This window comes from Sceloporus occidentalis, unplaced genomic scaffold (assembly GCF_023333645.1).
Source record: "Sceloporus occidentalis isolate IW3139 unplaced genomic scaffold, rSceOcc1.0.p SCAF_9, whole genome shotgun sequence".
NCBI classification, from domain to species: Eukaryota; Metazoa; Chordata; class Lepidosauria; order Squamata; family Phrynosomatidae; genus Sceloporus; species Sceloporus occidentalis.
Window position 1 is genome coordinate 31,515,480 of NW_028316989.1, and position 14,716 is coordinate 31,530,195.

A 14,716-nucleotide genomic window follows, 5' to 3' on the forward strand; every position below is an offset into this window, starting at 1 on the left:
AACTCTGCGGTCAGCTTCCAGCAGAATTGCACTGAAGTACTCAGAGTTTCTTTGAGATAACATATTACTCAATCCATAAATTGTCAAATCCCCAAGAGTCAAAGCTGCAAACGTGGAGGGCTGGCTGTATTTTTGTTGTCTTGAGGGTATCAGAGCCGATACTTGTAATACCGCACTGAAACAATTTCACGAAATACTTTTTTAAATGGACATAAAACCTGGCGTCTGAGGTCAAACATTGTAAAATGCCAGTAGGTCATGTATTGCATTTATTTTTGTTCCTCCAGTACTAAGTGATTGACAGTTGACAGCGGGTACTGAAATGAAATGAATAGTATTCTGTAGCTGACCTGGGTAATTTGTGGATCTCTTCTAAGTGATCTGATGGTTGTGCTGTGTGCCATTTTAACAACATGTACTTTGCAGTATGGAGAACAAGGCCAGATTACATTGTTTGGGACTCTGGACCATTTCTGAAAATCTATGTGGACAACACTAGGAGTTAGAAATTAAATAAACATACTGAATAAAATAGGCAGCAGTACAGAAAACTTTCTGCATGAAGCCATTTTTATCTCCAACTTCAGTGGGACCTTATCCCATGCCTCATAGTCAAGGAGCAGAGCAAAGATACCCCAGCAACACCTTTTGGAATCTATTCTGGACACCTCTGATAATAGAACCGGTCATTGAACTAAGGGCTGGAACTGAGGGCCCTTTCAAGTCACCATCCAGGTGGCGTGGGAGCACAGCATTTATATGCTGCATGCTCCGAAGTCAGGCAGTTGCCCATACGTGGGCAGCTTCAAGGCACTCCGACGGCACAGCCTTTACACACTGCCGAACATCTTGAAGCTGGCTTCGAGTTTTGGCGGAGCCGCAAAAGCCAGCTTTTTTCTGCCCAAAAAGGAGCAGACCTTTTCCACTTCTTTTAGGGCTGGCTTCAAGGCAGATTGGGGCCACAGCATCTGGTTACTGCAGTCCCAATCCATCTATAGAATGGGTGGCTTGAAGCCGCCCCTTCTTCCCAGTTTGTTCCAGCCCTTAATTAGGTGTACCCAAAAGTTGTGATGCATTTTGGTCAGCGGTCATGAAGCCTGTAATGCTACCTACATGAAAGAAACATGAAGGCTTCTATCTTTATTTATCCATTAAAGAACTGAATATTAGTAACAAAGTTTATAATAGCAAAATCATTCTAAGACAATGTCCAGAATAAAAGAATATAAAGGGAACCTAATCTTCACTATGTCCATCTCCCTGAGACATGGAGTAACAGTGCATTGATGAGCCTTGGTCTATATTTACTTGATTCAAATATCAAGCTTATTGTCCAAGCGAGATACCCAGTATCTTTGCCTTGCCAACTTTGTCAAGTATAAATATGCTAAACCCAGTTTTACTTTTTAATTCATCCAGAAGCTTTGGCATTTGAGGCAACTTTTACTCTGCATATTTGGCAGTTGGCCCAGAGGCCGCTTAAACCCATGTTCAATGCTGCTGGTGCAGAATAATATAAATAGCTTAACTTAATCCCCTTATATGTTCACAGTTATCTTCAGTCTTAAGAATCTGGTTCGCAGAGGATCACAGAGAATTAAAGAAAGTTGCAGATGTCTGTAAAGATGTAATGTGTGTATGTATGTGCAAGAGAGAGAGAAGAGATAACAAAGTATTTCTGTTCACTTATTAAGCTATTGTTTGGGTACTAAATGTTTATGTTAAGTAAACACTGTATTGTAGTTTTCTGGTTACTACTCTAAGTATGTATTATTATATTTTGATTTTTGTATATAACCAAAGTGATTGATCTTATATACTAAAACCACTGTAATTGCTGCCGGTGATATCATCTATGACTTCTCTAGTCAGTAAACATAATTTAACATTAGCTAACGCAAGTTGGAAGAGATGTGTCTTCATGCTCTTCCTAAAAGCAGCAAGAGTGGGAATTGAAGGGAGTGCATTCAATAATCTGGAAACAGCAGAGGAGAGCTCTCTACTGTGTTCCTGTCAAGCAGGTCTCTGCTGCTGGTGTTACTCTGAAGAGAGCCTCTCCTGGAGATCTTAATATCTGGACAGGTCTGTAGCAAAATAGAGGGTCCCTTGAATATGCAGGCCCCAAACGTTAAACTTTGAATGTTTAAAGCTTTGAAATGCCCCAAAAGCTTTGGATGTAGGTGTATTTTAAATAATGTAGGTTCAAAAATACAGTTTCAGTAGCCTGGTAAGACATATATGTAGTAGCTTCAGTTGACTAGAAATGAATGAATAACAGGATTATATTTTGAGGTTAAAGAGGTGCAGTGGAAATGGGAATGATCAATCCAATAAATAGAATAGAAGACCTGTGATGCTTGCTGGTATGGAAAAGCTATCATTACCCAGAAGCAGAGGAGGTAGATGGAGTTCATAGCCCAAAGAAACTAAAAGCAAATGGGGCTGACCAATCTCAGAGATTGTATTACAGCCATGTGATAAAAAGCAAGTCTTCAATTTAAAATGTATACCTTTTCAAAGCTAAATTTAAAAAATAAACGTATAAGCATATCTCACACAAACACTGGATTTCTTCAGTTAAAAGTAAGTAAATAATAAACATGTAACCTAACAACAAAGATGTTGAATTTCCTGCTCTGTCTCTACAGGAGGAAAATCCTTGGTCACTTAGAAATATGGAAGACAGCAGAGCCAGACAGTTCGTGAATGATCCCTAAGACTTACCCCAGAAGCCAGCGGATGGAGAACACTGCTAATGACTCAGTGTGATGTACCACATGCCTCACTTGCAGGTATCGGTGTATTTCATTGTCTGGAATTCCATTGGAGATCACATAAAAACACACCATCATCACTGCACATCCAAATATCCCATTCAAAAGTATGTCATAACATAATAGAACTTTTCACATAGAGACTGACTGTCTTTTGAAAATCTGATGGCATTTCAGTTTTGATTCTCTGTGGAAGATGCTTTTCTGAAAAAAGTCGGGAATACATTGCACTAATGGTTTCCTTTAAATAATTTTGTTTCTCCATGCAATATAAGATGAAATATATGAAATAGTTTAGAGAAGTGGATGACAGCATAGTGACTGAGAAGTGGAGCAATGACGTTAAACCTAAGGAGGGCCTGCTTTTCACATAATAGGATTGTTTAACCCAGTTTGTTTAAATGTCTGAATAGATATTTGGAACAAGCCATGATTGTTTAAATACTGTATTTCAATTCAACTGTCTGACATTTTTAAACAGAATGCATAAAACTAATAAGATTCAGGTTTGTTTTGTTACTAAGTATGTCAGACATGTTAAATCTGATTTGAGTAGATTTAGAGCACTAGAAAACAAATACTTCTGGGGGGGCACATTACTGTGTGTCAGGGGTTTTTTGCCATTAAAAGTGGTAACCACTGAAGTTGATAGTCATAATAGACCAAAAAAATAAAATTACTTATTTGGTTTTCATATCAAATTCCATAAAGTTTAGGAGGATCTCCAGTCCTGCTGGTTCCTGTTACACTGATTTCTTTGTTACGCAGGGTTATTGCTTTCCTCTTTGTGTTTTGTCATTTGTTTGACACTTAGCGACATAAAAACAATCCGTAACATAGAAATAATAACAATAAAGTATGAAACAGTGGGGTAAGTAATGTGTAACAATGAACCGCATTGACATGCTGTGGTTGATTGTATTCTTACGAGGTATAGGTCATGCTTAAAAGAATTTTTGAATGTACCCTACACATTGTTTTGTTCATTATCATTCTACATAAATTATTCACAAGCAGATAAAAGCTCTTCTGTAGTCAAGACCATAACATTAATGGAGCAAAAATTCCCAGAGCATTGTATCGGTTTCCTATTAGAACTGTGTTATTGATGAGTCCTCTTCTTTTTGTATAAAATCTTAATTTATCAAATTAGAAACCCTGTTTGTGAACTACTTACTCCATACAGTTTGACTCTGGAGATGTTGTGTCATGGAAGACAGCAGGTTTTGCACAAACTCAGTAGCAGAGAATAACATAGCATTCATCTGTCCTTTGTTCTACAGAAGCAGTATTTCACATGCATTAAAGTATCTCTGAGTTAGTCTGATGGAAAATATACATAGCAACCCATTAGCTAATGTATTTCACTTATGAAATGCAAAACTGCTCTTAAGGCAAGTTCCCCCCCCCAAAAAAAAACAAACCCAACAACACAATCTTTATATTGATGCAGCTTGCTTTTTCACAGTGCTCCAGTTGTTGTTGTTAAAAGTCTTGATAGAAGTTGCTGCTGGAAATGTCTTCCATTTGGAGCCTTTAGTGTTTTAGAAGCAGTGCCAGTCTCTAGTTTGTTTAGGGCTCAGACAAATGTAGCAGTGTATCCATGTGTGTGTGCGTAGAGGAAATGATGACTGAGCTGTGGGACTTAATGGCAGTTTACTTTTGAAGGAGCAGTCCTCCCCAAATATTTGTTGGGAAGCCGGTGTTGTAGCATTTTGTTGTGGTGCACTGTACGGTGTCAGGCACCTCCTCTCTGGCTGAAATTATTGAGGTGAAGAAGAAACCTAGAGTTCCTCCACATTTGTGGCTTCAACTTTTCTGAATTTGATTATTTGCAGGTTTGATTAATACATTCTCTCTAGGGATCTCTATGTCCTCCAGCACAACTCTGCTAGAAGTAGACCATGGAGTTATGCTGGAGAACAAAGACGTTCCGAGAGAAAACACTTCTCTAAGCATCTATAGGTCTTCCAGCGTGATTCTGAGATCAGCTTCCAGCAGACGTTGACCACAGAGTTGCACTGGAGGACCTGGAGATTCCTAGAGGGGTCTTCTCTCAGGTAAAAAGAATGGTGTTTTTTAGGTTGTGGGTTTTTTCCACATTCACAGGGGACCTTCATCCCGAACATCGGAAAATATGGGGGACCACTGTAGTTAGTTTTTGGAGTACTGTTGAGTTCTTAATAACAACAGAAGGAAAGTTTAGTCAGTTAGTTGAGCAGCATTGCTTTAGGGAGATGTGCCTGCAGATGGACTTGTTTTTGTCCCACTTTTACTCAACAGGAGGGACTGGAGTTTTAGATTTGCGTATCTCACTCTCAAAATGCTGCAGGCTGTTGTTGTTTCTCTCCCATTTACTACTTCACTTCTGCAACAGGGAGCAACACAAAGAAGGGGAGGAGGGCACTGAAATGATTCAGTTGCTACAGAAACCAGTCTAGCAAGGTAAAGAACAAATGTTAAGTCAATTTTTAAATAACTGCTTATTTCTCATGCAACCTTGGGCTCTGCCACATGCTTTTTAAAGAAACTATTTAACCTATTACATTGTTTTAAATATTTACAAGTCTTGTAAATATTGTAGCTGAGGTAAAAAGATGTGTAATAGAGTGAAACATCTTGTCGCTCTTCTAAAATGCTTGTTGCTTATGCATTCAGGAACAATTGGCCTCTGTGCATTTGTACTTCAGAAACATAGTTGCCACTTGATCTCAGAACATTCTGGAAAGCAAGCATCATGCTTCATCTCCCTTTGTTTGAGTATATACAATACCAAAAGCTGTCTGCCAAGTAAAAGTCTGTCTAATCAAAACTTGGATTCCCTTCAAATGTACCATGGATTGAAGGGGTGGTGCACATGGGGTTAGTGGAGGACAAAATTCTCATTGCAAGACTACTATAACTGTATGCTCTTCAGTGTGCCCATAGGTGTTCTTGATGAGTTTGGGCAAGTTGTTGGTGAAGCACTGAATTTGTGCATCAGGAAGTCAGCACAGTTCATAATTCATCTTGTCAGGCTGGTGCAAAAGTGCCTCTATACCCCTGAGCAATGAGTCCCCAACTACCAGGACCTTTCTTACTTTCTTTTTTCGTGTTGCATTTGGCAGTTGACTTCTTCCTTGGCACGCGGTTTTGTGTTTGAGCATCTTCACTGCTGCAATCCTTATAGAATCATAGAGTTGGAAGAGACCCTAAGGGCCATCCAGTCCAATCCCATTCTGCCATGCAGGAAATCTAAATCAAAGCATCCCTGACCGATGGCCATCCAGCCTCTGTTTAAAGACCTCCAGGGAAGGAGACTCCACTACACTCCGAGGGAGTGTATTCCACTGTCGAACAGCCCTTCCTGTCAGGATGTTCCTCCTAATGTTGAGATGAAATCTCTTTTCTTGTAGCTTGCATCCATTGTTCCATGTTCTAGTCTCTGGAGCAGCAGAAAACAAGCTAGCTCTCTCCCAATTATGAAATGCAGGATTCATTTGCTTAATTAGAGAGGTTCTGAATCTTTTCTGTATGATCATCTCCTGAAAGGTAACAGTTCTCCAGCATGTTTCCTCACTATATCAGGGCTCTTCATTTTCCTGGGCAGTTTCCTCCTGTTGGTTCTGTAACATCACTGCTCTCTGTGTCCTGTCCAGGAAGTCCTCATGTTTTCTGATGCACTGAAGGGAATCAACCCATAGCTGTAGTGCACTGACCTTTTCTTCTAAGAGAACTACCAGTTGGCACTTGCTGCAGGTGTAGTTGGATCCTTCTGCCTTCTTGCAGTGGCCATTGCTGGTTTCTGTGCTTGAGCCTAAAGTAACGTTTAGAAATGATGTCTCAAATAATATTTAATATTTGAACCCTAACAGTTTCTTTTGAAGCATCAAGGCTGCCCTTATCTCGGGATGGGCATCATGCCGTTCTCCAGATGTTGTTGGACTGTAACTCCCACTATTCCTCACCATAGTGGCTATGGCTGTTGAAAATTGCAGTCCAACAACGTATGGGGAGCCATTTAATTCCCACCTCTGCCTTATCTGGTCTATCTCTCCAACACAATGCATAGTTCTGGAAATGTAAAGCTGTCTTGAACTATGCTGAAGTGGAAATTTTGTTGTAACACTTGAACAATGTGGTTAACCATTCTCCAAACATATGTTTTCCATGGTGCTTTTCAAGCTTAGGATAATTTAAATGTCAACAGCAAGTACAAAGGGTTTTTACAAAATCAGGCGTGCATGCTTACATTGTCGTAAGAGTAAATATTTTGAAGGGCTGTTGATATGTTGCTGCCGTAAACCTTACTGAGACATGAAACAGAAATTTCTGATTAACTTCCTAGTGTACTATCTCCATTAAACAAACAACAAATTCATCCCAAAATCATGAAGCATGTTAGAATAAAAGACAGGTAGGCAGAGAAACATATAATGGGTGGAAAAGAATAGTCAGTTTCTCTGATAGTTTCTGAGATTTTATGGCACTGATACTCAAAACCTAATGGATTTTTTAAATATACCAAATGAAAACAGACAATTGTAGCAAGCTGTAGACGTTCTTTACTGTACACTCATAACTCGGTTTGTGTGGGTGGTTTCACATTATGAAAACAAGCTTAGCCTTTCTTCCCACCCCAGCTTGTGACCTCCTAACACAGCCATGAGGAAGAGACCCAAAGCTTCCATTATAAATTAACTTTCATTTGGCATATCGTTCAGATTGTATGGAGAAAAATTACTGTGATTTACCTTAACTGTGATGTGTGAGTACAAGCCAGTCGGACAAACTATAGTTTGAAGTTGGTTTGTTTCTGCTAACCAAGTGTATTTTCTAAATTACAATGTGTAGATTTCATTGTGGCAAGCTGCAGTTAGTATAAAATGCTAGCAAAAGCTTCTGGAAGCTGTTTTGCAGCTAGGACAGAGTGGGGAGTGTACAAGCCTAGGAGAAGGCTAATCCTCTTCTTCGTCTGCTAGTAGTATAGCATTTTGTCCAAACCAGTCCTCTATGTACACTTCCCTAAAGTGAGAGAGAATACTAATAGAGAAATTTCTAATTTTAATCCTTATCCTGCTTTTCAAGTGAAAGTGATATATTTCCCTTTCCTTACTCTTTCCTGGCCCAAAGGTTTTCACATTCTGGAAATGCATGATCCCAGGACCTGCATCACTGTTTCTTGACCATGTAGCTTGTTCAGTTACAGTTTGATTTGAAATGGTATCTCTCTGCCTTTTGTTGAGATCAGCAGTGTTACAGCTTAAAAGAGGAAATGGATGCCAGCAATCTTACTGGGCTTCCCAGCTGATACTGATGTGTTCTTGTTTAATATCTTTTCACATGAAGAAAAGCACAAGAAATGCATTTGCCCTAAACTGTGAGTCCTTAATTAAATCATTTTGCAAGAGAAATATCAACAGAAGTGTGTGGCAGATATTTCAGATTTGTTTTCTTAACCAGTGCATCATTTCTGTTCTTTTTTACTTCCAAAATACTAACAGTCATTTGTGTCACTATTTTCTCAGAAAGGTATGTTTTGCTTTTTAGTGAGCCTGTTTTCTTTTCTTCTCTTCCTCTCATCTTCTGTGTAGTTTAAACATTAATTGGAATATAATCTATCTTGGATTTTAAAAGAAATTTTATCAAATTATTATTTCCAGTGAGACTAACCACTGATAGATATACAGGGCTGACAAAAGTATTGTCTCCATTCCATGCCCCACTTTGAACAATAAAAACATATAAATGGAAGCAGTAAAAATTGTGTTAAGGAGAAAAATAATGTGTCTCCAGTTGCTATAGAAACTACCCAGACACACATTCAAAGCAAAAATTCCAGCTGGCAATGTGTGGTGTTTTCTGACAATATTGTAAATCAGTTGTTAGTTTGACTCCTTTTTTCCAATTATGAAATCTTGAATAGGTTAATATAGACAACATGCATCTGTTTAGCATACAGGTGAATATTGTGTTCTCAGTGTGGAATAGTACAATAACTAAAAATAGCAGGGGATAAATGGGGGGGGTTTATAATAATAAAAGAAAAGATCTGAAGGACTGGGAAATCAGTGGTCATTTCAGGAAATGAGGAAAAGGAAAATACAACAGAAGAGGTGATGGACTGCTTTAAATCAGAACAGTAGTATCCTCTCTTCTCTGCTGAACTACCTTCTCCCTTTGCTATTTCTGTCTTATTGGAGGTATTAACTGCATTTAGCTTAACTTCATCCATACTTTGCATCCAAACATGGGTATCTTTTTATTCTTACAGTACTTGTTATTTTATTTTACACTCTCTTTTGAGTGAGAAGGTTTATAGACCATGGCTGAGAAGGTGTTGATGAAAATGTAAGGTGCTTTTTTCTCATAGCAACTTTCAGTGAGGTCTAAAACAGACGGGCCTAATAAGGTGGCTTCCAGCGGCTTTGGGGGCATGGCGTTTGGACGATGCACACCCCCAAAGCGGCCAAAAGCTGCTTTGAGACTGGCTAAAGCAGCCCAAAGCCACTGGCAAAAGGAGCTCTGCTCCTGCTGGCAGCCCAGCCTCTGGCTGCTCCTTTTGGCCCATCTGCTTTACTCCTAAACAAGATGAGATATGCACACACTATGAGCCTTGTCTTTGTTGTCCAGTGGTATCAGCTGAAACTGATCCTGGCAACTTAGATTAGACAATGCATAATACACAGCAGCCACTGAAACCTACAACAGTGGCAACATCCAGTTCAAAACAGATAGGTGCAAATGGTTTTATCTGCAGTTCCTAACAAATAGGCTACAGTAGGCTCTTGAGGATTTAACATTTTCCTTAGGACTGTATTGTAATGATCCCCCGGTTGTTGGATATCTAGCAAGCAAAACTAAGCCAACACAATGGTTGGTGGTGAAATGTGAGTTTGTTGCCTTGTTGTAAATGTCATTGTTGTCAAGTGAAGATAAATTTGGCTAGATTTATCCCAAGCTTGATTTGTATTGTTTTCTCTCTCCCTTTCTTCTCTATGAATTTTCAAGATGTAGGAAAGATTTTATATTTCAATGTAGACATCTAAATTAGTGACTCATTTGAAAGAGTTTCCTCAAGAAATCACTAGTGGAACCACCAGTGTGCAAAATGTCAGGAGTCAAAGAAATGAATCTAGCTGGCACTTAGTATGTGTAAGGGAAAGGGGTAATAAACCTTTTACATTCCTTTTCACTGTGTTCATATTCTACTTGGAGTAGCCACATACATTGTGTGGAATCCTGAGGGGAGAATCTGGAAGATGATTGGAGAAGGGCATTATTTATAGGGACTAAAACTGCTAATGCTTAGAAGCACTGCTAAGTAGTGGACAAATGCAAGGATTTACTTAATCTTTTCTTTGAACAGATTTGTATGGCTTTATTTTCTGGTCATTGCTGATTGCATTAAGACTACCCAGTGCTGCCTACTTTGACACATTGTTTAATGAAATACTTGCATATTTCTCCAATAAAAGCAATTTATTTATCAGTATTTTAAGAAATTAAATGGTAATTACTTGAAACAGGAATAGAATAAATATGCTAGGGGCATTGGGGCAGTATGTAAGAACATGGAATGCACAAGAGCCCTAGAAATCTGTTAGTGAAGTGGCTCATTTTGTTTGTAAATGTACTTCCATTTATGCTTAGTAATAGCTAACTACCAGTTAATTAATGTAATTAATATATTTTCCCTGTTCTCCTGTTTTATTCCAGCTTATGGGATTTCAGTCTCAAATTCTATGTAGTATTTGCCTGTTTCAGTTTGATCTACAAAAAAGAAAAAGAAAATTATTAGAAATCCATGAGTTTTCTGGTTTCCCTAAAAGCCATAATACCTAAACTGAGGCAGTCATACTTTGGACATATCATGAGAAGACAGGACTCACTAGAAAAGAGAATAATGTTTGGCAAGGTAGAAGGCAGCAGGAAAAGAAGAAGACCACATTCCAGATGGATAGACTCAAACCAAGGAACCATAGCTCTGAGTCTGCAAGACCTGAAAATGACAGTAGATGATAGAGGGACTTGGAGGTCTCTCATTCATAGGGTTGCCATAAGTGAAAGTCAATGTGATGATGGTTAATAACAATGAGTTTAATCCATATATTTGGGGGGGATGATTTCCTAAAGTGCTTTTTGTTTCTTAAAAACAGCAAGATGTGAGGAAACTGGACATCCATACTTGAAAGTACACTGCTTTCAAACTTTAGACATTATAATAAAGGTTAACATTGCTGATAAACTGTAAAACAGTACTTCTTCCCTACACAGTAGAGTTGCGGGGCAGGAAAGGGGGCAATATTTAACAGGTATAGTTTGCATAAAGATAGCTGTACATATTTTGAACAGATTGACATTTGCTCTCTTTACTGGAACCAAATTCATTTATCCTGGCCTAACATAATGTGCTCATTGATCCAGTACCAGAGTAATTCTCTTATACGTGTAACATCAGTTCTTGTCTCTTTCAATCCTTCTGACAAATTTACGTATCTTTCTTTTTGGCTTTTTGCCTCTGATAAGATACATTTCTATTGATTTCATCATTCTAAAAATGTACCAGAAGAATTCATAACTGAATCTTTTTAAGTCCAGTGTAAATATCACTGGTACAAATGATTACAGGGAAAGTGTAATATTTTAAGCATCCTGTTAAAATACTGTCACAAGGGGTAGAGAGTATATACAGTGGGTGAAACTTATATTGAGGGTTGCATTCCCTTGGAAAATTTCTCAAGGAGGGCAGACGGAAATGAACAGGGCAAGACCTAGCAATAGGCCACTTCCTTTCTTATTTTTCTACATGCACCTCTCCCACAACAATTACACTTAGAAAAGGATCACATTAACATTACTGAGACTTTTAAAAATGTTTTGTTAGTGCGGTGAGGATATTCTTTCTCCATCTCCCTCCCTCCCCCATGCAGCACTTAGATTTAGATCCAAAACACACTGCAGAAATAATCCAGTTTGAGACTGCTTTAACTGTCCTGGTTCAATACTAAGAAATTCTGGGAACTGTAGTTTTGTGAGACATTTAGCCTTCTCTGTCAGAGAGCTCTGGTGCCACAATAAACTACAATTCCCTGGTTCCAATAGCACTGAGCCAGGGCAGTTAAAGTGGTCTTAAACTGAATTATTTCTGCATTGCATTTTGGACCTTAGAAACAGAAGCTCCCGTTTGTGTGAACAGGGACTTTCCTTTCAAGCCTAAGGTCCACATGCAGTGGGTAGACTATTACCAGATTTATTCATTAGATTTATGTTCTAGCTTTCTAACAAAAATAGTGCTTGAAAGAACTGGAGACTGGCCAGTAGTTCCCCACATATTTTGTACAGACTGTAATTTATCCAGTACTAAATTGCTTATGCAAAATCACAACTCAACAAGAAGGAGGAGGGGAAAATCCCCACTTTGCCTGCAAATCTCAGCACTTCCAAAATCTGCTCTAGAAGACTGCAGCGCTCTCTACATATGTTTTCTCTCTCTTTTTTGGAGGAGGGCAACTCCCAAGGCTGCATACGTGAGAGGCCAAACCTCCTAGCATTATATTACACATATAACTGTATTTGTACATTTCTTCCTTCTGCTTTATACACATCTGAAACAAAAGCATGAAAATTACATCAGTTATCAAGTGTGACCATTACACATGAATACATTATGCAGAACAACCAAAGTGATGAAGGAATTGGAGTACCTCCCTTGTAAGGGTAGCTTACCATATTTGAGCCTATTAACCTTTGGAAAAAAAGATGAGTAAAGAGGACATGGCTGATGTGTATAAAATCATGCCCTATGGTTGACCAAATGGATAGAGATCTTTTTCTCCCTTTCTCATAGTACTAGAATCTGGGGCTTGAGAGAGATAAAAGGAAATACTGTTTTGCACAACACACATCAATTCTACAAGAGATAGCAATAGCCACCATCTTAGATGGCTTTAAAGGGGGATTAGACAAATTCATGGAAGGGAAGGCTGTCACAGAATCATAGAATTGTAGAGCTGGAAGAGACCACAAGGGCCATCCAATCCAACCCCCTGCCATGTAGGAAATCTCAATCAAAGCATCCCCAACAGATGGCCATCCAGCCTCTGTTTAAAGGTCTCTAAGGAAGGAGACTCCACTACACTCAGAGGAAGTGTGTTCCACTGTCGAACAGCCCTTACTGTCAGGAAGTTTCTCCTAATGTTGAGGTGGAATCTCTTTTCCTGTTCCTGGTCCTGTTCTCTGGAGCAGCAGAAAACAAGCTTGACTGTTCATGTTGAATAATACTATTTCCAGTATCATAGGCAGTCTCTGTATCAGTTACTGGGGAACACAATAGGAGGATGCTTGTTTGCTTGTGTCATCTGTAGTGAGCTTTCCATGGAAATCTGGCTGCCCATTGTCAGAACAGAATGCTGGAGTCTATAGGTCTATGGTCAGATGTAGCACTGCAATTCTTATGGAAATACTCTGGATTACTTACATTTACTGAGACTATTGTTAAAGACAAGGTAGTAGTATAATCAAACATCAGGTATAATGGCTACATCCACAGAGTTCAATTCTCCTAACAATGTTGACAGAATGCAAAAGTAGTCTCCATCTGTCATTCAATGGTCTGAGAGTCTTAATACTTTAGAAACACACATGTATTTTATAGATGCCATATTCAAGAAAATTTATTTTTGGAAATATAGGTCCAAAACACTGCAGAAATAATCTACAATTCCCAGAATTCCCTAGCATTGAGCCAGAGCAGCTAAAGCAGTCTCAAACTGGATTATTTCACCAGTGTGTTTTGAACCATAATCACCTTAAATGGAAGGTGCCTCTTCCTCTGTGTTTTTTGCTCAAGAATACTTTGGTGTTTGCATAAGTTACTATAGATGAGAGTTGAGTCTTTCTAATAATGCTCATATGAATTCATTGAGACAGTATGTGTTTCTTTGTAAATGAAATTCAATAATTAATAAATATTTTAAATTGGATTCTTTCCCGTTTATTTAGCCTTTTGTTCCCCCAGGTCCTTAAAACATGTGTGTGACTGACATATGAGCAACATTTTCCATCACTCAAGGCTGCTAAAACTAAGTGAAATCAAAATATTTTGTGATTATTCATAAGACATCTTTTCATCAGGCCATTTTAAAAAAACAAATTATTGTGCAAATACCATAAATCACTCTGCTCTCTGATGTTGTTCTGTTAGGAATACAAATCATTGCTGGTATCGTGAGAATACTTGTTACATTGAACCTTCATGTGTTCAAAGAGAAGTGTGTTCCACTTTGTATCAGTAAAATACCAAATTTTCTCACTATGAATATCAAGAGTGGGCTTATTGGCTTTTGATATCTTGCAGTCTTGTTCAATTGATTTACAGTCTATTCCTGAGTTTCTAATGAAGAGATAAAACTTGTTTCTATCCTGCTTCATATCTGCACATAGTGGGTTTGTATAATCTGTAGAAAAGTAGGCAGAAGTATCTTAACTTGAGTTAGTTCTTTCCATTTACTAGTACTTTGGAGAATCAGTATTCAAGGAAGTTTCTTGTAATTTTTCTTTCAATGCTAGTACCCACAGAGCCTCACTTTATTGTTTATACACCCAAATCTGTTGCTCTGCCAGTTATACCATAGGATTCAGATAGCAGTCATATTAAGTAAATTTGTTGTTTTTTGTTTCTCCCAGGACCTCATGCAAACACAACCATTGAAGTGAATGGGACTTGCCATCCATGGATGCTTAAATCCATGGATGGCGGAGCACATGATAGGTGTATGGGTCCTTGTATGTGGCAGGAGCAGAGTCCCCAACATGACACCTGCCTCAGGCCCCATAAATCTTCTGGATTGCCCTGCAAAACAGGCCATTAAGAAGGCAGCATGAAACACACTCCTCTCCCACAATTAGCACCCACCATGCCCACATTTGACACTTACTGATAAACCATGTGTAAAGAGAAC

The 14,716-nt window shown here is 38.6% G+C and overlaps 1 protein-coding gene across 4 annotated transcripts in view; it reads left to right on the top strand.

Moving 5' to 3' along the window:
• Positions 1-14,716, top strand: part of PEAK1 (pseudopodium enriched atypical kinase 1) — a 57,937-nt gene that overhangs the window by 15,514 nt on the left and 27,707 nt on the right. For all 4 annotated transcript variants that reach the window (XM_089538490.1, XM_089538487.1, XM_089538488.1 and 1 more), the window contains exon 2: positions 2,649-2,792. The gene's annotated coding sequence lies outside the window, so the exon portion shown is untranslated. The remainder of the gene's footprint in view (positions 1-2,648; positions 2,793-14,716) is intronic.